The sequence below is a fragment of the Natator depressus genome, chromosome 2 (genome assembly GCF_965152275.1).
Source record: "Natator depressus isolate rNatDep1 chromosome 2, rNatDep2.hap1, whole genome shotgun sequence".
Taxonomy (NCBI): Eukaryota; Metazoa; Chordata; order Testudines; family Cheloniidae; genus Natator; species Natator depressus.
Window position 1 is genome coordinate 204,710,943 of NC_134235.1, and position 23,585 is coordinate 204,734,527.

A 23,585-nucleotide genomic window follows, 5' to 3' on the forward strand; every position below is an offset into this window, starting at 1 on the left:
CGTCATAGAACGGCGCGGGGTCTATCTCTCGTCTTCCTCCTACCCTCACGGGCGTTCTGGAGCCAAACAAACAAACGACGAGGACAAGGAGGTGGAACGGGTCACGTGATTGGTTTATTAACGGGCGGGGGAGGAGGGTTGAATTAAGTGCGCAGTGCGCACGCGCACGGCTGAATGTGCTGAGAGGACCCCCCACGGCAGGTGGGTGCGCACGCGCGTGTCTGTGCTTTGCAGAGGGGAACAGGGCTGTGCAAACCCCGCGCCTTTTACTGTGTTAGCCGAGTTGTCAGCTGCAGCGCTTCGGAGGTGTGCATTGCTTAGGGGGAAAAGTAAAAACTGGTTCCTGACGGGCTTTGTCCCTGTGTCCCCCGCCCCCATCCCCTTCCCTTTTATGGAGGAAACAACTAGTCGCTGCTTGGGCATCAATCCAGCCCAGAGCGTACTGGCACCGCCCCACTGCAAAACAGGGAACCAGCCGCTGTGTGGTCACAATCCCATTCACCCGCCAGAGACTGAGAACAAGTGTAGCTGCTGTTCTTGCACTTAAACAAAAATTCTGATATATCCCGGAACAATAATACCATGAATGCCTGCATCCTGCCAAATTTTAGACTAGTCCGCCAAAAAAAAAAATCTGGATTTTAGCACATCCTTTTACATTTAACTTCAATTTGGTGTTTGTATTCTGCTGGATATGGCTAATTTTGGCTGCATAACTATCCCTTCCCCCAGTTTTAGCATCTCAGTTTAGTACATAGATATGCAGCATGTCCTAGTCCACCAGAAGAAAACAGATCTCAAAGTACCATGGTACAAAATCTAGCTGTTCCAAGTTTTTGCAGCATTGTTATGCCAGGATGCATTGGACTCTGGAGTTTTTTGATGCAACAGAAGCAGCTAGACTTCTTGAATCAGTGAAAATTTGTGTGTTGGGGTTGAAACTGGCAGGATACAGCTTTTACCTAGAGGATAGTCCCACTTTAATTTGTAAGTGCTCTACTTTTAATTCTGTGCTGCCAAGGTTTTATAACTGAGTAACCCTGTGATCTGTAAGAGAAAGGGATTTATATATGACCTTTTGTCCTTTAGTTTAAAGAACATACTATATTTGGTGCCTAATACCCTTATCTATACTAAGTCACTATATGATGTACTTTGTCCTGTGCTGCAGCAATAATCGTCTGTGACTTTGTAGCACACAAACTATTTTGTATAGAAATTTATATTATACTAAAGAAATCAGATTTGGTATTTTAATACATTTATCCTTTATTTCATTTATCAGTAGGTGGTCACCCTAGGATAAGATAGTGACAGGGATATTACCTGGCTTTTCCTTTTATCTAATACATTTTAAAAACAGAAAAAAGAAATGTACATATAATATCATTGCCATGTTGAGTCTGCCATCCCAAGTTTATCCTGGCAATTATGTTACAAATGGACCAAAACTGAGATCTTGAATCTGCCCCCTTTCAAATTCCAGGGTGTACAGATCCAAACCTACCTGTAAAATTTTAGTTTCAGAACATAAACAAAACCAGAAGAGGCCTATTTTCTAGTTGGGATTCACAAGAACAGCTATTCTTCCAATATTTAGTCCTAAATGGTGGAAATCTCATAAGAGCAGCTGATCTTAGTGATATTGGCCATTCGTGGTGGAGGAGAACCCTAGATCAATTAAACTCACAAGATTTCCACCATTGTGGGCTGAAATCTTATTGAAACAGCTCACAAGAGTTGGGTACTGTTGAACTCTAACCTTTGTTTTTGATTGCTAATCTGAACCTTATCTGGATATAACAATACATTCCCCATTTCTAAATATTATAGACTCTTTGTTGAAAATCTTTTATTAATATAGCACCACTAGTTCACATCCTGCACATTGTGAGGTGTGCTAGACAATCTCAGAAACAAGGTGGGTGAGGTAATATCTTTCATTGGACCAACTTCTGTTGGTGAAAGAGAGAAGCTTTCCTGGGACTGACATGGCTACCACTACATTGCATACAACAGTGGAAGATAATCTCAGGTACAGTAAGTACAAAAGAAGACAGACCAGTGTGAGTGTATTCTATCTGAGTCCAGGCTGGGCAAACTTTTTGGCCTGACGGCCACATCTGGGTATGAAAATTGTATGGCGGACCATGAATGCTCACAAAATTGGGGGTTGGGGTGTGGGAGGGGCTGAGGGCTCTGGCTGGGGGTGTGGGCTGTGGGGTGAGGCTGGGAATGAGGGGTTGGGGGTGCAGGCTGGGGCTCCGGGCTGGGACCGAGGAGTTTGGAGGGCAGGAAAGGGATCAGGGTTGGGGCCCGGGCAGGCTCCGGGCAGCGCTTACCTCAAGCAGCTCCCGGAAGCAGCAGTATGTCCTCCCTCCAGCTCCTACTTAAAGGCGCAGCCAGGCCGCTCTGCGTGTTGCCCTGTCCGCAGGCGCTGCCCCTGGAGCTCCCATTGGCTGTGGTTCCCGGCCAGTGGGAGCTGCGGGGGCCGTGCTTGGGGCGGGGGCAGTGTGCGGAGCCCTCTGGCTGCCCCTACAGGTAGGAGCAGGAGGGGGGACATGCCGCTGCTTCTGGGAGCCATGTGGAGCCACGGCACACATGGAGTGGGGCTGACCCCGCTCCCCAGCTGGAGCACTGGAGTGGGACAAGCCCTGGACCCTGCTCACTGGCGGGAACTTGAGGGCCGGATTAAAACGTCTGGAGGGCTGGATGCGGCACCCAGTCCGTAGTTTGTCCACCCGTGATCTAAGTACTTATATGGCCTGTATCAACATAGTGTCTGAGTGCCTGAAGAGTATTTAAAAATAGAAACAACAATCTCTGTCTGTCCCTTCCTTTCCAGCCACCAAGAGAAATAGCTTTATTAGTTCATGGTGAGCTTTGTGTGTGTATATAATGTATTGAAGACAACCTACCATAAATCAAAGAGATTAGTTTTATATTTACAGCTGAACACAGGGAAGTTAGTAGCTGGAATGCATCAGAAACAGATGGATCTTCATGGATTCCATCTTCCTCTTTTGATGAAAACCAGATAGCAACATTTTCCATATAAAAGTAAACTAAAAGACAAGGGGGGCATTTTTTCATGAAGAAAAAAATGTGTGCCAAGGCCTAGATTTCATGATGTGAGTAGGGTTTTCAGTCTTAAGAGGAATGTGGGAAAGAGTACAACATAAGGCACACATGGAAAGTCTTTTATTCAGAATTTTGGGGTGGGGCGTGGAAGAATACCTGTGTACTTCCAATCTTCTTATATGGATCTGAAACATGGACATTGCTTAAAGAATTCATCAGGAGGCTGGAGGCATTTTATATGCATTGGTAGCGGCAATTACAGGGCATAAGATGGTTTGATTTTATCAGTAATAGGGTGATATTATTGAGAACTGCCCTTGAGAGGATAGAAATCATTTGTCACCACCGGCAGGCACTTTTTGTTATGTAGCCCCCATTGGAGATAAAGTGCTCACAAATTGAGCCCAGAAGATCAGACTTGAGGTCAGGAGGGGACATTGTCCAGCCACAGGCTGGCAGCAGCTGCAGTCTTCAGCGATTAACCTGGCTGCACCAAATCAGTGATAACCCTATGAAGCTTTCAGAGGCCTGGAATAAAGCTGTACAATGTGACCGTGGACATTCAGCAAAATAGATCCTCATCATGTAAGCATTGTGCTGGTGGTGTTGATTGGAAATGGTAGAAGTGATAGAGTTAGCCAGACAAAAATAAGAAATTATTGTCAGATAATTTAACTGAAAAAGAAATAGGCAACTTGCAGTGTAAATTGGCATATTATGCAAATTAAGATAATTTTATCATAATACTTAGCACTGGTATGGCACACTATGTTTTCAAAGCCCTGTACAAACATTAATTATGTCTTATACTCCAATCCACAAACTGAGGTTATAAGAGACATTTAGATCCTCCCAAAAGAGTATTTTATTCACAGGATTGGGTGGGAAAGTAGTTGGACTGGTACAAATGACATCTTTTTCAGAGCAGTTTCAAGAACTGCATCATGTTACATTTTGAGCTTTCAACTAATGCTGCTAAACAGGTTTGTGCATTATTCTTGTGTATCCTGAAATGTTTAAGTGCACATTGTTTGGTTACTCCAATAACCTCTAACCCATAGCATTGTAGAAACATCTAAATCAGCCTAGAAAGGCTGAGATTGTGAGAGGGATTTAGGGAAGCAACCTAGGAGTTAGGGCTCTGTCCCACAGCAGGGAGGCCAGAAGACAAGCTGATGAGCCCAAGTGGGGCAAAAGAACTTCTTTGTTGGGACTTTTGTTACCCTGAAAGGGAATGGAACTCTGATGGTGACCTAGCTGGAGAGCTGAGCCCTGTGAATTCCTGGGAGAGAGAAAAGACCCTGGGGAGGGAAAACTGAGGCAGAATGCTGTAAAGCCACCTGAGGCCATGAGGAGGTGCTTAGGAAGTGGCTGCCTGAGCACAGGGACATTTAAAAATATCAAAAATTGCACAGCAGTCTTTGTGGGAGCAGGTTGTTGATGGGTGCCAACTTTCTCTCCCCATGAAAAATCATTGCCCCATCTCTCTTGATCCTTTCTGAACTGTGTTGAGATCTAAGGGGATTTGTATTTGAACAATGTTTCTTGGTTGAATTGGCATACTCCTTCTTGCACAATTTGTTATTAAAAGTTTTTCTAATGGCTTGTTTTGAATGGGTGTTTCATTGTTACCTTGAATAAATGACTTATTGCCTGTTTCTAGTGCTGTAGAGCTCTTTGTTCTACACTTCTATTTCCTTTTTCTTGCAGAAATAGTTCCTTAGTTTTCTTCCTACGCAATTATAGCTTATGAGTCTGTGACCAAAGGAAAAGGGGAACTGCTTTTCTGTTACAGCAATCTGAGCTGCAGTTTGCAACTGACGTTGGTTCTAGCTGTTTCCATAGCACTGGAGTTTTAAAAATGACCTCGGTGTGGGGGAAAAGTGGGTTCGTGCCCTCTTTTGCTTCTTCACAATGTAGCAGGAACACCTGTATTTAATTTTTCCCCGTCTTTCTTTTTACACTAGGTATTCAAGTTTTGTTCACTTTCTCTTTCCTGGAAGACTCCATGGTTAACTGGGAGAACTAGTGCGTTTGTGACAATGAGATACCGTGCAATTCCAGCCTGATTATCTGAGAGAGGAAGTGATTTGTGTTCAGACTACGTGAACCACTTTGTTTTTTAGCCCCAATTTAAATCAAGAGCCTGGTGAACAGTCAGAAGAAACACTCTTATTAAAGTTCCAGTGACTGATATCAGTTGTTAAGTTATCGGCGTCTCTCTGACAGTTCAGTATGTATGTTCAGTCAAGCAGTGCCCTTCTTGTAACTGACTACATTCCTGTTCTAGCTTGTTGTGGAATAACTTCTTCTCAGGGCCACCCAAGGGAGGCAACTATGACAAATCCATGTAAATATTCTGAAAATAATCTCCTTATGGGAACAGATAAAACTATACAAAAGGAGGAAAAAACCCTGAATCTTGCTTGGCTGACCTTTTGGTCAACCAGCTAATGGGTGTGGTGAAGTTATTGCTGTAATAGTACTTATTACACATTGTCCTCTCTATCATAGGAGTTTGACTGAGATTAAACATTTTTGTTTGGTTTTGTTAGTGTATTAGCTAGTTCAAGACCTTTCTTAAAGTTAGCTTGTTCACTCTCTGAGGAAGGATAAATATCAGTGTCATCTACCATCCATACTGCTAAACCAATCAACTTCCCTGTACCCACCCCTACGAAAACAACGTTGTAAGTCGTAATGACTTCAAACAATGCAGCGTTTATTACTAGTTATGCATTATAAGAGCATAATTAGATGCAGCAGGACAATGTGAGCATCTCTGAAGTATAATGGCCTGGCAGGCTACTGGTAATGCAACATGCTGTCATGTGGAAGACTAACATCTGGGTCCAAGGTCAGGTCCTCACTTCCTGGGCCAGCAGAATACAGGGGTACTGCAGAAGTTCCAGTCAAAACAGGGGCCAGTCTTACTTGGCTGGAGGGAGTATGGGCAAGTAGTCTTGGTGATGTTGGGTTTGTAGCAAGGCCAGTCGCTGAGTGACAAGAAAAATCCACTGGAAGCTGAGGTGTGTTTGATAGTCACCCTTTCTGGGTTGGGTTTTGTTGCACGGATTCTGTATGATGTCCAACTTGGCAAAAGCTTCTACCTGCATTCTTCCACACGGTTTAAAAAGTAGTAGACTCAAAACAACAAAATACAAACCAAACTGGGTCGCTCTTGTATTTCCTCAGCACTCCTTGCCCTGACTTCTAGAACACAGAATGCTCATACTGCTGTCTTCTGCCTAGAACTAATCCACCCTTCTTTCAAGGGAGTTAGCTGCACCTAATCAGATGCTAGCTCAGGATATCTCTCTGTGTTGTGTCTGAACTCTAGCAGATCATTAACATATCCAATATATAAATAGGGGAAACTGAGGCACTGTGTGGTTAAGAGGCTTGTCTTACAGTAATTTGTGGCTTGTCTTAGCTTTCACAGTGGGTCAGTGTCAGAGTTGGGAACAGAAACAAAAGGGATATAGAGCAATTCTCTCTCTTTCTCTCTCTTTCTGGCCCAGAAACTGTTCAAATATTTTCTACAAAGTGGAACAGCTTCAACAGGAGAGATTGAGAAAAATCCAGTACAGAATATTCCACAGCCCAGTTGTTAGGGACTCACCCAGGTGGCGGGAGCCCCATGTTCAAGTCTCTGTCGCAATGAATATTCAAGTATTTTATACAAAGTGGAACAGTTTCAACATGACAAACTGAGAGGGACACACCCAAGAATAGCCTACAGCCTGGTTGTTAGGACACCACCTGGAATGCGGGTGAGGGAAGGGGAGACCTGGATTCTAATCTCTGCTCCAGACCAGAGCAGAGGTTTGAACCTGAGTCTTCCCTCTTCCAGATGGATGCCCTAACCACTGGGCTAAAGGCTATCCAAGGGACTTCATTTACTCAGCTGTGCGTTCTGTGAATGGTACCAAGGTCCCCATGTAAATTTAGTTTTTTTAAAAAATGACCAAAACTATTGAGCAAATTCATTAATAGTTTCAGGCTGACTGAAACTGCATTTTTCATGGAATAAACTATTTGAAAAATTTTGCTGAACCCCATGTGGGATGCTTTCCAAAAAAATCCTGCAAAGACTGAACTCTGGCCTGTATTTCAGCAAAGAGTTACACGAAGGTGCAGGAAAGGGGAGTGCACCAGCAGCAGTTGTACATTAATTTAGCCCATCCCATTATACAGATTGATTCCTGCAAATGTTGGGTTTCAACATAGAAAAATGTTTGTACAAACAGTTTCAACTCTGTTCTCACAACTTTATACTGCTCTCCCCAGATAAAACCAATATATCCCTGATCTCTCCCACCCGATCCTATCTATGAGATGCTCCTCCTTTAAAAAATAAAAAGGAAAAGAAAGGAAATTCCCAGGTGAAAAATTTATCTTCATTAACTTCTCAAAGAATAATGATCAGTTAATGTAATGTGGATAGAGATCTGAATATCTTACAATTCATGTAGATTGTTATGGATTCCCATATCTGCTGCAGTCTCAGACTGTATTAACTTTTCTGCAGATTCTGCATGAGGTTGGTGGAGGGACAATGTACATCTTACATTGCCTCTCTGCCTTCCAAACCCTGCAGAGAACTTCCATGTACCAGAGATTAAGGATGTGTGCCATGGAGCAGGGCTGACCCCCTACTTTTGTACAGAAACAAAGAGATCTATGCACAGAAAAGACCTTCCATATGGCAATCTGTGGGGGATGGAGAAGAATAACAACAATCTGGCTCTAGAATTTTAAGACAAAGCTGTTCTTAATTATCACTGTAACCATTATGATTTATCTGCATTTGCAAGGCATCAAACATCGTAAAAGGATCTGGGCCCAATTTTTTAAAACAGTAGCACACTGCCAGAAAATGGCAAAAAAAGGACAATCTTCATATATCCTGGGCCACCACCATAATTTAAAGGAACTCAGAAGCGCTATTTCCCCAGGAATACATCCTTGATCCTAATGATATTTCTGTAAATGTTTTAAGTAAAACATGTTTTCCCTTCCAAATGTGTTCTGTAATTTGATGCCTTCAAAGAAAGGATGTAAGAGTCATCTTCATGAAACATGCAACTGAGGCTCATCACTGTATAGCCAACTACAATATTGAAGTACTATTAGCAGTGTTATGTTACTTATGTAGTTGCCCAAGGTTCTAAGAACCAAATCTGTTCTTTTTACTACAGTAAGGATTACTGTTGTGTGTTTTATGTGGAAAGTGAGGCTAACATCACAACTACAGAATTAAGATCAAAATTTAGTTTGAAAGACAAGTTACTGCAGAGGTATTTTCATTAGAAAACCAGTGAGACATGAGGCGTTGACCTGTGACCCACCATATCCAATATTACTTTTATTTCTTGTTCAGTACTTGATGCTTTAATATCTGTTTTCTGAATTAATTCTAGCATGGGCTGTCAGATTGGATGGAGAATTCTGTGTGTTTTTGGGTGGTTTGGATTTGTAAAATTTCAGATTTTGCCTGGAATGCTCCATTATTTCTAATTATTCCCCTTTTTCTGTTATGAGAGTGAAATTTACTTCTTCCTGTACCAGACAAAATAAATGGGCTGATGTGCTGAAGGTTGGAGAGGATGGCATTCACACCTCAAAACCTATGGGCAAGGTATGAGGCTGCCATTCTGTATCTATATTGCTACTATTTCAGCCTAAGAGCTGGAATAGCAGCCACTGCCTGCTGCATCCCCAATGTAGGGCTTGGGTTACAGTAGACATATGTAAATACAGAGCTAGCAGACAGGGCACATTGCACGGCTTGATTCCCCACCCAGTGAATTCAGAGGACCTAAATGGTACATAGGACCTTATATGGGTCCTCTGCACTTGAATGAATTTCATCCTTGATGTACAAACACAGTAGAGCAATAGAACTGGAGATCAGCACTGAGCTGTTCAGGGTAGACTGTGGTCAAATCAAAATTTGTGTGTCATGGCTGCTGTCTCACAAGATAGCCCATTATCCACTTCTTTCCTAAAATCAACTTTGGCCTAATGTTTGTAGCTGGGAAAAAATCTGTCTTTTAAAATAAATTTTGCATCATTTCACCTGACAAGATGGAACTTTCAGCATCCGCACAGATGAAATGTTGTATCTTCTTGCTTCCTTTCAATCCTGGTAATTTAATTGGAAAACCTTTTAGGCTTCCCTTTCCGAAGACATTCTATAAGTGACATGGATGTATTCTGTGCTGTGCTAACAGATTTATCACTAAGTGAAAGGCTCTGGCAGTCTGAACAAAACTAACATTAAACACAGCGGAATCTTCTTAGACTGAATCATAGAATATCAGGGTTGGAAGGGTCCTCAGGAGGTCATCTAGTCCAACCCCCTGCTCAAAGCAGGACCAATCCCCAATTAAATCATCCCAGCCAGACTGAATGAATTCATTCACAGAAAGCTTTGTTATAAGTAAAGGTTTGCTGTGACTGGAGTTGCAGTTAGCACTGTGTAGTGTATTGAAACAATAATGGAGTTTCACCTATCACAGTTCACTATGAGTATTTTTATGTGCCATTTTTATTTTTTGAATTACTTGTAAGTAGCTATATTATTATTTTATTAATTAGGTATATTATCAGAGCCTCTCGGAGCCTTAGTCATAGTCCAGGAACCCATTGTGCTGGGCACAGTACAAACACAGAATGAAAAGATAGTCCCTGCCGCAAAGTGCTTACAATCAAAGTATATAGTACTGTCAACATTTAAGATGTGTCTTCCCCAGAAATATGTTGCCAGCATGTTATTAAAGAGAGGAAATTCTGCTATCTCGTAGGTGCTCATAACCCCTACTGACTACAGTGGGAGCAGTGTACATATATCTGTCTACAAATGGCTCTATTTGGCACTAGGTTAATACATGCTCTAGAAGATCTCATGAGAATGCATCTGTATGCTAGATAAGTGAGAGGGCTGTGTATTGTAACTGAGTCATTTTGACATCCATAAGATAAAAATGACAAAAAAATCTAGCCCTCTCATCAGTTACTCATTACTTCCTCAGCAGCTGCTCAGAACTGAGATTGTTCCAAAGACTTTGTTTGTTTAGCATGTTGTCTGTTACAGCTCTCTCTTCAGTTCTTATCACAGAGCTCTGTAGAGCTCGAAATTTGTTTCTCTCACCAACAGACATTGGTTCAATAATCCACCTTGTCTCTCTCATATCCTGGGTCCACCTAGCTAGAACACCACTGCAAACAACAATGAATATTAGCAACAAGTGGGAAAGAAGGGAAGCCAAAATAGGGAAAGAATAGGTTAAAGAATATTTAGATTAGTTGGATGTATTCAAGTTGGCAGAACCAGTGAAATTCATCCTAGGATACTTAAGGAACTATGTGAAACAATCTCAGAACCATTAGCGATTATTTTTGAGAACTCATGAAGGATGGGTGAGATCCTAGAGGACTGGAACAGGGCAAACATAATACCAGTCTTTAGAACAGAGAAGAAAGAGGACCCAGAGAATTATAGTCCAGTCAGCCTAACTTTGATACCTGGAAAGATACTGGAACAAATTTGTAAGCAATTGGTTTCTAAGCAGCTAGAGGGTAATGTGTAAACACTAATAGGGTAATAAGTAATTGCCAACATAGATTTGTCTAGAACAAATCCTGCCAAAACAACCTCCTTCTTTGGCAGGGTTACTGGCCAAGAGGATAGGGGAAAGCTGAATGTTTGCTATATCGTGATTTTAGTAACACTTTTGACACAATCCCACATGACATTCTCATAAGCAAATTAGGGAAATGTGGACTAGATTAAATTACTATAGGTGGGTGAATGACTGTTTGAGAAACTGTACTCAGAGACTAGTTATCAATGGTTCACTGTCCAACTGGGGGGACATATCTAGTAGGCCCCTGCAGGGGTCTGTACTGGGTCCAGTACTATTCAGTCTTTTAATTAAAGATTTGGATAACAGAGTGGAGAGTATGTCTAGGAGCAGGGCCTACAGCAGAGGCAGTCTGGAAGTAACATAATGAGCGCAGCTGGTCTGTAATAGGCTGCCTGATAGGCTACCCTGCCTGATTGGTTGAAAGCGTCAGCAGACTGGCTCTTAAGCCCAGCAGCAGTGGCAGTTCAATGCCTAGTTAAAGGCTTCAAATGTTTAGGTGTGATATTTGATAGCTAGCTCACTTGGAAGGATCATATTGAAAAAATTAGAGATAAGTGTAAAGGCAGAATCAACTATTATTTAAAAGTATTTCTGGAACTTCCTGGGGTGTGGGAATACTAACAGAAAGCTAAAAAGACTAATTATGGACTATGGGTGCCAGGCTTTCAGTTTGGCATTGAAAATGAATTTGAGAAGCTTGAATCCAAGCTCAGATGTTGTGAATTGCATGGATGCCTTCATCACAATACCTCTGTGTGTATTGCAGGTAGCTGCAGGTGAAATGCCCATTACTTTAAGAATGAAGCTTTTAAACTTAACCTTTTGGGCTAAAGTCATTGAAAACACTAAATTAATATATGATGAATGCTGGGAATTAAGTGGTTAACGTATAGGGCAAAAACTCAAAATGTCTCATATGTGTAGGGTTAAAGCACTACTGTTACCGTAACAGGATGTTAACCTCCTGATTCTTTTTGGTTCATACCCCTTAGCTAAAGGAATAGAATAAATGAGATTGTGAGCACAGAAAGAGGTATATTTTTAATGTGCTTTTTCGGTTTATATTGTATTACATTCATCTAGAAAATCAGCTGTGGTTATCCTTAAATGCTTCCTCACCCTATAACCTAACTGAGGATTACAACTCGAAATCCTTCTATGTCCTGGTGATTCCCATTCACTAACTTCAGACTATCAGGATTATTTCTCATGATTAAACATAACCCGTTTTTTAACCTTTTCCTCATATATCAGGTTTTTCTAAAGATCACGTTTTCTAAATCTTTTATCATTTTTATTGCTCTCCTCTGAACTCTCCCATTTGTTCAAATCTTTCCTAAAATGTGGTGCCCAGCTGGGGCCTCACTACTGCTGAGTAGGAGGGGATAGTTACCTCCTGTGTCTTACATACAACAGTCCTGTTAATACACCCAAGAATTATATTATCCTTTTTAGTAATTATTTATTATTTTATTATTACTATTATTATTATTTTATTTTTAGTAATTATATTACTCTCTTTAGTAATTATTGACTCATATTTAATTTATGGTCCACTATAACCCTGAGATCTTTTTCAGAAGTACTACTGCCTAGCTAGGTGTTCCCCATTTTGTAACTGTGTATTTTATTTTTATTTCCTACCGAAGTACTTTGCCCTTGTCTTTATTGAATTTCATCTTGTTGATTTCAGATCAGTTATCCAATTTGTCAAGGTCCTTCTGAATTCTAATCTTGTCTTCCAAAGTGCTTGCAACCCTTCCCAGTGTGGTGTCATCTGCAAATTTTATAAGCATACCATGTCAGCGACTGGTATGTGGGCAATGGTGGCTAGTGGTTAGAGTAGGAGTCAGGAATCAGAGTCAAAGGCCAGGCACCAAAGCCAAGGGTCAGAGCCAAAGTCAGGAATCAGAGCTAAGAATCAGGATTGGGTTACCCAGAGTCAGGCAAGACAGGAGCAGGGCCGGGAACAAGCAGGTAAAGGAGCTATTACAGCTATAGACGAATGCTTTGAGCAGCCACTGAACTTCTTTTTCTTCTTCTTGTGTTTTATGGTGAAGCTGACTCGCATGCTGCATCTATGACCGCCAAGCACTGGACGCCATTGTCAGGCACTGGACCAGCTGCTGGCCTGCTTCCTGACTAACTCTGCTGCTAGGCAACCAGTGAGGCCAGCTGCACTGGCCCTGATTGGCTGATGGTTTAGCAGCCCTGTTTATAAGCCTGACCCCCATAGCAGATCAGTGGCTGGCTGGAGGCCCTGGCCTGTGGGAGGGAGATGGAGGATTTTCTGGCCCTGAATGAAGTCACTCTGGAAACTGAAAAAGAGTCTATTAGAGAAGGAGAATGGATGGGGGGAGGGGAGAAGAGAGTAGAAGCAGAATCAGATGATGATCATATCAGCAAAAAAAGGAAAGATGAGGAAGGAAATAAACCAAAATGTTATAATTATGAAATCCCTAGCTAAAGAAATAAGATTAGGTGTTAATCCTATGAAAGTAGCTGACTGGAATAAAAAAAGCATAGAGGGAATTGTCAGAGCTGGAGGATTGTGAGATGGTGATCTTTTAGCTGAATGTGAAAACAAAGAGCAAGCTGATAAACTGCGAAAAACTAAAATAGTAGGGAAAGTTAAAATAAGTTGCCAGCTACCCAAATATTTGACTGAAATAAAGGAGGTAATATACAGAGTGCCATTAGAGCTGGCCAATGATGAGATAACCAAAAGCATAGGAGAAGTTAATGTGTTAGTAAGTGACTAATTAGTAAATGGGGATGAGAAAGGAAACCATCAGCAGCTGTAGTGATTACATTTAAGGGAAAGCTCTACCTGAGAAAGTAACAGTAGGGTTTCAGATATTCAGAACCAAGTTGTAACACCTTGGTGGAGGGGGATATATAAGTGCCAACAGGTATGGGCATGTAGCAGCTGTTTGCAAAGGGAAAACAGGATCTGGTAAATGTGGGGGAGAGCATTCCTATGAAAATTGTATAGAAGGGACAGAGGTCAAATGTAGTAACTGTGATGGTAGTCACAGACAGTCTGGCTTATAGGGGTGAATTGCAGTAAGTCGACTTAAAGAGTTACAAAAGACAAACGTTAATATATTTTAGTGGAAGCTGTGAGGACATTCTCAAAGTATCAGGTGGAGAAAGAAGAGACAATCAGCACAGAAAAAGGGGAAGTGTAAACAGCCTCATTCTATAAAGAATATGAAACACTGTGGAAGGAATAGGCAATGATATACTAGTAATGAAAAAATAAAGGTTTATTGTATTTATGATAGAAATGATAAATTGTACATCACAAACTGGTGAAAAATCAGAAAAATGAAAATCGTAACAAGGGCAGCAGAAAAAATATGTGTATGTTAGCAACTTGTCAATGGACCATATTCATGTAATTTTGAATGAAATTAATGGTGAAATATGATTAGTGTGGGGATCTCAATCTTTTGTTGGAATGGACACAGTCCGATAGCACATGGTCAAGAACTAAAAGAAAATATAGTGGAAATGAAAACTAAACTGGATGTCATATGTATCCAGGAAACATGGGGGGTTGAAAAGCTTGCTTTTAGAATTCCAGAGTAGACTGCCTTTAGGCAAGACCGAAAACTAAGCCCTGGTCTACACTTTGGGGGGGAGGGGAGGAATCGATCTAAGTTACGCAAAACTTCAGCTACATGAATAACGTAGCTGAAGTTGACGTACTTAGATCGACTTTCCATGGTGTCTTCACCACAGTGAGTCCACTGCTGCCGCTCCCCCATCGACTCTGCCTGCGCCTCTCGCGGTGGTGGAGTACAGGAGTCGATGGGAGAGTGCTCAGGGGTCAATTTATTGCGTCTGGTTTAGATGCGATAAATTGATCCCCACCTGCTGATCCGGTGGGTAGTGTAGACATATCCTAAGAAGAAGCATTTGTATTTTCATAAGAGAAAGATTAAACTACATAGCAGCAGAGAATAAAGAATTAAGACTAAAATATAATGCTGTTGAGATCCCAATGCAGAAGAACAATATTTCTTTAATGATTTACAATATATATAACCACTGTATGGGAAATTAGAAAGTTCAAAGTTACAAGAAATGGAGAAGAATGTTAAAAGACCATATATCATATGCGGTGACCTAAACAGTCATCATAATTTGTGGGGAAGTAAGACAACTGATAAAAATGGTGCATGCATAGAAAAGTTAATTGATGAAAACAATCAATTGGTTTTAAACAATGGCACCCCAACTAGATTTAATGCAGCAGATGGTAGTTTTTCATGCTTAGACCTAGGAATTATAACAATAGATATTGCAAATAAATGCAGCTGGTAAATATATAAGGAAAAAGGAACGGGAAATGATCATACCCCTATACTTAATATTTTTCAAGGGCAAGGTAAGGTTGAAGGTAATGGAAAATTACACACCTGGAAGTTTAAGAAAGCTTACTGGAAGCTATTTATAGGTGAATGTCCTGAAGTTGTGAATAATCATGTGAGTGATGACATAGAGAATTTCAATGATAATGTAAGAAAGGGATTAATAGCAACAACTTCTATAGCCATACTTAGGACACTGAAGTAACCCCCAAACTAAAAACTCACATCCATGGAGGAATGAGGAGTGCAAAATGGCAGTTAAAGAAACAAATACAATGAATGCAAGTACAATGAATAGTTAAGATCTGATGAAGTATAAAAGAAGTAAGGCAATAACAGAGAGAATTAATAAAAAAATCAAAGAAAGAGTTGGAGGAAGTACGGTGGGTGGAGAAACAAAGATACCAAGACATCAGAAATATACAGTCAAATTAGAAGAATGAATGGAATTCAGCTGGAGAGTAGCCACATCCCAGGTCTTATTTGGGACTCACAACATAAAGTTCTGATAATGAGAAAACAAAAGTTTTAGCAGAAACTTTCCAAGGGGTGTGTAATGATGAAAATCAAAGTGAAGTTTTCCTCCAGATTAAAAGACAGTTCATTAAAGAGAGTCATGATCTATTATGTTGTTGGAGTAAACATGAAGATACAATACTGAATATATGCAATATTAAAAATGGTGCACCTCAAGGAAGTGTTATTTAGTATTATTTAATATTATGATAAATGAGTTCCCAAAACAAATAAGTGCTGGGTAGGTGTCACTCTATTCGCAGATGATCCCACAAATCCATGTGTTAGGAGCAGGAATAGTGAGGTGGCAGAAAAGAGAATCATCAAAGCGTTTTGAGACCTCTGACTGGGGAAATGCATGGGGTTTCAAGTTCTCCAGTGCTTAAACCAAAGGATTGATCTTTACAAAAAGAAAATTTACAAAGGAATGTAAACTGTATCTGTATGGAGAACAAATATATATAGTTACAACATTCAAATTCTTAGGGGTAATATTTGCTACTAAATTACTTTGGAAAGATCATATAAACTATATTAAAGATACATGTAGGGCAGCGGTTCTCAAACTTTAGTAACTTGAGGACCCCCATTTTGATTTAAAATTTTGCTGTGGACTGCCAAGCCTCCCCAATCAGCCCCAGGCCCTGCCCCCACTCAACCCCATTCCCAAGGCCCCACCCCTGCCCTGCGTCTTCCCTGCCTCTTTGTGCCCCCTCCTCCCTCTCCCTTCCAGCACCTCCTGCACTGTGGTGGGAGGAGTTGAGGGAGGGAGGGGAAGGAGTTGATTAGCAGGCCCTGCAGACCCCAGTTTGAGAAACGCTGATGTACAGGAAGGATTAACCTGCTTAAAAGTCTTGCTGGGACTAATTGGAGGGTGGAAAGAAAATACTGATGGTGGTATACAGAGCCTTAATCAGACCAGTTATTGACTATGGCTGCCAAGCTTTTGGGTCAGTATCAAAATCAGATCTTAAAAAATTAGTTTTAATACAAGCCCAGGCACTATGAATTGCATGCAGTGCATTTAATAAAACACCTATAGGCATGCTACAGATAGTGTAAGTGGTATTTCACTAGAAGTTATGAATGAAACTACAGGACTTAACTTTATGGCCAGAGTTAATGGGAATCACAATGATGAAAGTACCAAACAAATATGAGAATTGTTGGGAATTAGATAGGCAAACTATAGCATATAATATTAGAATGCCACATGTCGTTTGAGTTAATGTGTGGATACAAGAGCTGAAAGAGAGGGAAAAGCTGAACAAAGTCAAAACTTTTAGTCATCGGAAAATTTAGTTATAGATGGAAAGTCACATATCCAAATGTGGATTTAGATTTATTTTATAAACATAATGGTAAAAAAGAGATTGGGGGTTGATTTGGCGGGTCTTCACTAGACCCACTAAATCGACCCCCCCAGTGGATTGATTGCCACAGCGTCGATCCACTGGTAAATGGAGACAAGCCCCTAATATATAGATGAAAACTGGAGTTGGTTTTGTCAAATATATACAGATGGATCCAAACAAGAAAAAACAGGAAGAGTAGGAAAGGCATATTGTATGCCAAAATTGGGAATTAGTACGTCTAAAAGAATATCTGATTATGCAGCTGTCATAACAGCTGAACTAGTAGCAATAATGCTAGCATTAAATTGGATCTGGGATGTACGTCCGGCAGCAGCAGTCATCTTTCCAGATTCAATCTCAGGCCTCATGGCCATCAAAAAGGGTATCTCAGTATGCAGAAGTGATTTATTCAGTGAAATTGTATTTCTAGTAACAGAGTTAGTACATATAGCATTAGCGTGGATCCCCACACATTTTGGGATAACGGAAAATGAAATGATGGACAAACCAGCAAAAGTTGTAAGAAATGGAAAGATTAACATAGAAATAACCTTGAGTAAACAGGAATTAAAAAGCCAAGTACAGAAAAATTTAAAAGGAGAATGACAAAAAGTTTGGATTAATGAAAAAAGAGGAAGAAGATTTTTTTGAATTGTGCCCTAGAGTTGAGGCTTATGATATACTTTATGGCCTGGATAGGACTAATGAAGTACTTTTGTTTTGAGTACTATATGGTCATTGGTTTCAGAGGGGTAGCTGTGTTAGTCTGTATCAGCAAGAACAATGAGGAGTCCTTTGGCACCTTGGAGACTAACAGATTTATTTGGGCTTTCATGGGCTATAACGGGCAGGCAACTCCCATCTTTTTATGTGCTGTATGTTTATACCTGCCTACTGTATTTTTCACTCCATGCATCTGATGAAGTGGGTTATAGCCCACGAAAGCTTATGCCCAGATAAATTTGTTAGTCTCTAAAGTGCCACAAGGACTCCTCGTTGCTTTTATATGGTCATTGTGGCTTAAACAAAAATCTTTTTCAAATAAGTAGATACAATGATGGAATATATGCACTCTGTAAAGTGGAAGAAACAACTGATCACCGTTTATGGGTATGTAAGGGCTTTGATAAAGAAAGGGAAAATGTTTTTGAGAAATTCAAACATTTTAGGATTAAAAAATTATATTGTTATTTAGTAAAAATTAATAAAAATACACTGTTCCATTACCTGAAAGACAAAGGGCAGAGTGGGAGGGTATAAAGCACTAAGTACTGAGGAATTATAGTTGGTAGTGGTTGTAGACTATTCAGTCAAGTCTGTTTTGCCATAAAAAGGAGAAAAAGAAAAGAAAGATGAGTGGCTGCTCAACACATACCATGACAGAAGCTGCACTTGCCCTTGTTCCAGCCCCTGCTCCCCTCTGGCTTCAGTCCCTGGCTCTGCCTCTGGCTTATGACTCTGGTTGACCCTTTTGTCTCTCTGGTACTAATCCCTGCCTCTGCCTCCAGTTGACTGCTCCAGTTTACCCTCCAGTTCTAGCATTTGACTTGTTTCCTGGACTCGGCCTACCCCGGACCCAGCGCTAACTAGTAGGCCAAATCTCCTTTCCACCAAGAAGCCTGACTGTCCATTGCCCAATCGGTTACAAACACAGATAATTCAAGAAAAATGGTTACTAACCTTTCCCTAACTGTTGTTCTTCAAGATGTGTTGCACATGTCCCTTCTATTATAGGTGTGTGCATGTCCCGAGCACAGTCATCAGAAATTTTTCCCTTAGTGGTACCCGTCGGGGCGGCTCAGGCGCCCTCTGGTGCCACGCACTCATAGCGCTGGTATAAAGGATTCAGTTGGCGATGCACCCCCTCAGTTCCTTCTTTACCGCCAGTTCCAGTGTTGAGGGGTAGCAGGGCGGCTCGTGGAATGGACATTTGTAAAACATCTCAAAGAACGACTGTTATGGAGAGGTTAGTAACCATTTTTCTTATTCGAGTGCTTGCACATGTGCATTCCACTGTAGGTTACTCCCAAACAGTTGAATAGGAGGTGGGATCAGAGTTTATGGGCATGCTGACTGTAAGACAGCTCGACCAAATCTTGCATTGTCCCTAGACTGCTGAGTGATGGCATAGTGAGAAGAGAACGTATGCACTGATGACCAAGTTGATCCTCTTCAAATATCCTGAATAGAGATCTGTGCTAGAAATGCTGCTGATGTTGCTTATGCTCTCGTGGAGTGAGCAGTCAGGATAGCTGGAAGTGGAGCACCTGCCTGTTGTAATACTTGTGGATACATGATGTGATCCAGCTAAATTGCATGAATGCTCCCTGAATCATACAGAGAGAGGCACCAGCCAATCAACCCAGTGTTGCACCCTAGAAATAAGACATCTTACACTGCTGAAAATTCTCTTGGACAGCTTAAGCTCCTTAATTAGTTCATCACTCCAACAAAAGGGCAGTGGACATGCAACAGCCCTTGTTAACCCGACCTGAGATTTCCCAAGCACTTCAAGCAAAACTATAATTTTTTAGGTAAAATATAAAACAGATTTATTAACTACAAAAAGATAGATTTTAAGTGATAAGTAGCAGGCATAGAGATCAAAACTGGTTACCTAAGAAATAAAAATAGAAATGCAGGCAAATTCTAACTTTCATAGACTAAGCAAGATTTGAATCAAACAACCTCTCACCTTAATAGATGTTACAGGCAGCTCACAGTTCCTAATACACAGACTGAACTCCCATCCAGCCTGGACCAATCTCCCTAGTTTGGGGGTGGGCAAACCTTTTGGCCCGAGGGCCACATCTGGGTATGGAAATTGTATGATGGGCCATGAATGCTCATTAAATTGGGGGTTGGGGTGTGGGAGAAGGGAAGGACTCCAGCTGGGGGTGTGGACTCTGGGGTGGTGCTGCGGATGAGGGGTTGGGGGTGCAGTAGGGTGCTGTGGGCTGGGACCAAGGGGTTCGGAGGGCGGGAGGGGGATCAGGGCTGGGGCAGGGGGTTGGAGTGTCAGAGGGAGTCAGGGGTGCAGGCTCCAGGTGGTGCTTACCAGAAGCAGCGGCATGTCCCCACTCCGGCTCCTACATGGAGGTGCGGCCAGGCAGCTCTGTGTGCTGCCCCATCCGCAGGTGCCACCCCTGGAGCTCCCATTGGCCTTGGTTCCCGGCCAATGGGAGCTGCGGGGCCAGTGCTTGGGGTGGGGCAACAACCGCATAGCAGCAACAACTGCATAGGCAAGACTCCACAATAGGAAGCCCAGATGGAGAACCGCTTCCATTCTGAGAGTAAGTAGCCCTGGTGGAGGGCTTTCTTCTACCTAATAGGACCAGACAAACCTGCTCTGAGCAGCCCAGTTCTCTGGGGTTTAACCATGGAGCTTCCAGACTGTCAGGTGGAGGGAGCTGAGGTTCAGGTGGAGTAGCTGATCATGGTCCTGAGAAATCAGGTCTGGGTATAGAAAGAGCAGGATCAGAGCCACTACAGAGAGGCCTAGCAGAGTGGCAAACCAGTGATGACGGGGCCAAGTTGGGGCTATTTGAATGACTTGCGCCCGGTCCCACTTGATCTTTAGCAGAACCTGGAGCATGAGTGGGATATGCAGGAAACTGTAGTACAGGTGACCTGCCCCCGAGAGCAGGAAGGCAGCCAAGGGTGATCCCAGACTGTGACCTCACAAGGAACAGAACTGGTAACACTTTCTGTCGTACTGGGTTGCAAACAGATCTACCCGGGGAGCCCTCCACTCATGATGTCCGGACGAAGGGATCACTCATGGTGACTGCAGAAAGACCTACTGAGGAGATCTGACAGCTCGTTCTCTGCTCCCTGCAGATGGAAAGCCTCGAGGTAAATTGAGTGGCTCATGCAGAACTTCCATAGTTGAATTGCCTCTTGACACTGGAGGGAAGAGCAAGCCTCTTGCTGCCTGTTGAGATAGAACATGGCTGCCATGTTGTCTGTAAGAACCAACATGCTCTTGCCCATAACATGAGGCAGGGACCCCTGACAAGCCAGGCGAACTGTCTGAGCTTTCTGATGTTGATGTGCAGAGAGAGCTTTTCTGGAGACCAAAGGCCTTGAGTCCTGAAGGGCCCCAGGTGAACTCTCCAGCCTAGCGCCAATGCATCTGAGACCAGAGATATTGATGAGGGCTGGGGCTGTGAAAATGGAACACCCATACAAACAGCAAGTGGATCCATCCACCAGTTGAGGGAGGGAAGAACTGGGGGAGGTACTGAGAGAACCAAGTCCAGATGGTGGAGGTTTGGGAAATACATTGAGGCCAGCCATGCCTGGAGGGGTCTGAGGTGTATGCACTATGGTTGCTGCACTATGAATGTACATGAGACCATGTGACCCAAAAGCCTCAGATAATTCCAGGCTGATGTAATTGAATGGCGCTTGAGGTGTACTATCAGGGATGTGATCACCTGAAACCAGCCTTTTGGGATGAAGGCTCTGGCCTGAGTAAAGTCAAGCACCACTCCAAAAAACTCTATCCCCTGCACCACAGTGCAGGTGGACTTCTGTACATTTATTATCAGGCATAAGGCCTTGAATGGTGACTGGATGAGGTGGATACTGGACTCCACCTCGGCCCTGGACTCACCCTTGACTAGCCAGTCATCCAGATACAGGTAGGCTCACTCCCACCATGCATTTTGTAAACACCTGCAGGGCTGCCGACAGGCCGAATGGGAAAACTGTGAATTGGTAGTGTGTGTGGTTCACAATGAACCTGAGGAACCTTTGTGGCCTTGAAGAATCGATATATGAAAGTAGATGTCTCTCAAATCAAGGGTGCTGTACCAGTCTCCAGGATCCAAGGAGGGAGTAATGGAAGCCTGGGAGACCATGCGGAACTTCAGTTTCTTGAGGTAGCTGTTGAGCTGGCGCAGGTCTGAGACCACCCTTGGCTTTCAGGATTAGGAAACAACAGGAGTACAACTCCTTCCCCCTTAGATTATGTGTAATCTCTTTCACAGCTCCCACCCGAAGGAGAAATTGAAACTTCTGGGCCAGAAGTTGCTCATGAGAGGGGTCCCTGAAGAGGGACAGCGAGGGAGGGTGGTAAGGAAAGGTAAAAATGAACTGGCACCAGCTTCTAATTTCCCATGAAGGTGCTCAACCCCTGCTCAGCCCCACCCCCACTCCACCCCTGCCCCCAAGGCCCCACCTCCGCCCTGCCTCTTCCTGGCCCCACTCCACCCCTACCCCGCCTCTTCCCTGCCTCTTTCCTCCCCTGAGCGTGCCCCGTCCTCACTCCTCCCCCTCTCTCCTGTGCAGGAGGCACAGGGGCTGCCGGTGGGTGGGAGTGGGAGGGAGAGAGGGGAGTTTGGCTGCCGGTGTGTGCTAAGCACCCGCTAATTTTTCTCCATGGGTGCTCCAGGATTGGAGCACCCATGGAATCGGCACCTATGCCTACTTCCACCATGTACAGCACCCAATGGTCTGTAGTGATATGGGACCATGCATGGACGAAGTGGGACAGGAGGTCTGCAATTAAAGGGGAAACAGGGTCCTGAAACCTGGGAACTGGTACGTCCTCGAGTGCCCCATCAAAAGGCCTGGTTGGAGCTTCTCAGGTGTCTGGGTGTGGCAGTCATTGATGCCGAGGTAGAAGGGGGAAGTGGTCTACACCTAAAGCTCCTGCTCCTTTTCTTCTGCAGGTCTTGACAGGCCAGTGGGATGGAGTACCAGGAGGACTGCTGAGATCTGTAGTGCTTCCTTAAAGTCGCTGAAGTATACAATCCCAGGGACTTAAAGGTCACCCAGCAGTCCTTCAGTATATGAAGTTTCACATGAGTCTGATCCAAAAAGAGCAAAGCTCCCTCAAAGGGAAGGTTCTGGAGAGTTTGCTGGACTTCCTGGGGGAGGCCAGAGGACTGTAGACATGAACTCCTGCACGTGGCTACTGCGGAAGCCATGGACCTGGCTGCCGAATCCGCTGCATTCAGGGCAGCTTGCAGGAAAGCCCTCACTATGGATTTCCCCTCATCCGCCAGCAAGGAAAACTCCAGCCTGGCCTCTTTAGGCAGCAAGTCTTTGAACTTCAACATCGGGTCCCATATGTTGAAGTCATATCTGCCCAGCAACACCTGCTGGTTAGCAATCCTGAGCTGCAAACCCCTGGTAGAGTAGACCTTTCTTCTAAACAAATCCAAGTTTTTGGAGTCCTTTGCTTTTGGTGTCGCACCTTGCAGACCCTTCCTTTCCCTTTTGTTGGCAACAGAGACCACCAGGGATCCCAGGGTGGGGTGGAGGCGGGGGAGATGCAGGGGTGAGTGTACAAGAACTCATAACACTGGGCAGGAACAAAGTATTTTGTCTCAGCTCTCTTTGATGTGAGGGGAAGGGAAGCCGGGGGTGAGTGGGGGTGTGCCACAAGGCCTTCACAAGGTCCATGATTGCCACATTTAGAGGCAGGGCTACTTTCAATGGGACCGCCATGGTCACAATGTCAACCAGGCTATGGGAGGACTTTTTTACTACCTCCACCTGTATGTCCAAATATTGGGCCACCCTCTTCAGCAATTCCTGATGGGCCTCATAGTCCTCTAGGGGAGGCGACACGCCCGCTCCTGATACAGCAT

The 23,585-nt window shown here is 43.1% G+C and overlaps 1 long non-coding RNA gene across 2 annotated transcripts; it reads left to right on the forward strand.

Annotated features, from left to right (window-relative positions):
* The first annotated feature begins 4 nt into the window (after positions 1–4).
* On the forward strand, positions 5–23,228 carry LOC141983074 (uncharacterized). Of its 2 annotated transcripts, XR_012638287.1 has the most exons (5): positions 157–201; positions 18,718–18,949; positions 20,714–20,838; positions 21,670–21,869; positions 22,662–23,228. It is a non-coding gene; the product is annotated as an uncharacterized LOC141983074 (long non-coding RNA). The 2 variants fall into 2 exon arrangements; XR_012638286.1 differs by lacking the exon at positions 18,718–18,949 and having other exon boundaries at positions 5–201.
* Positions 23,229–23,585: the final 357 nt, after the last annotated feature.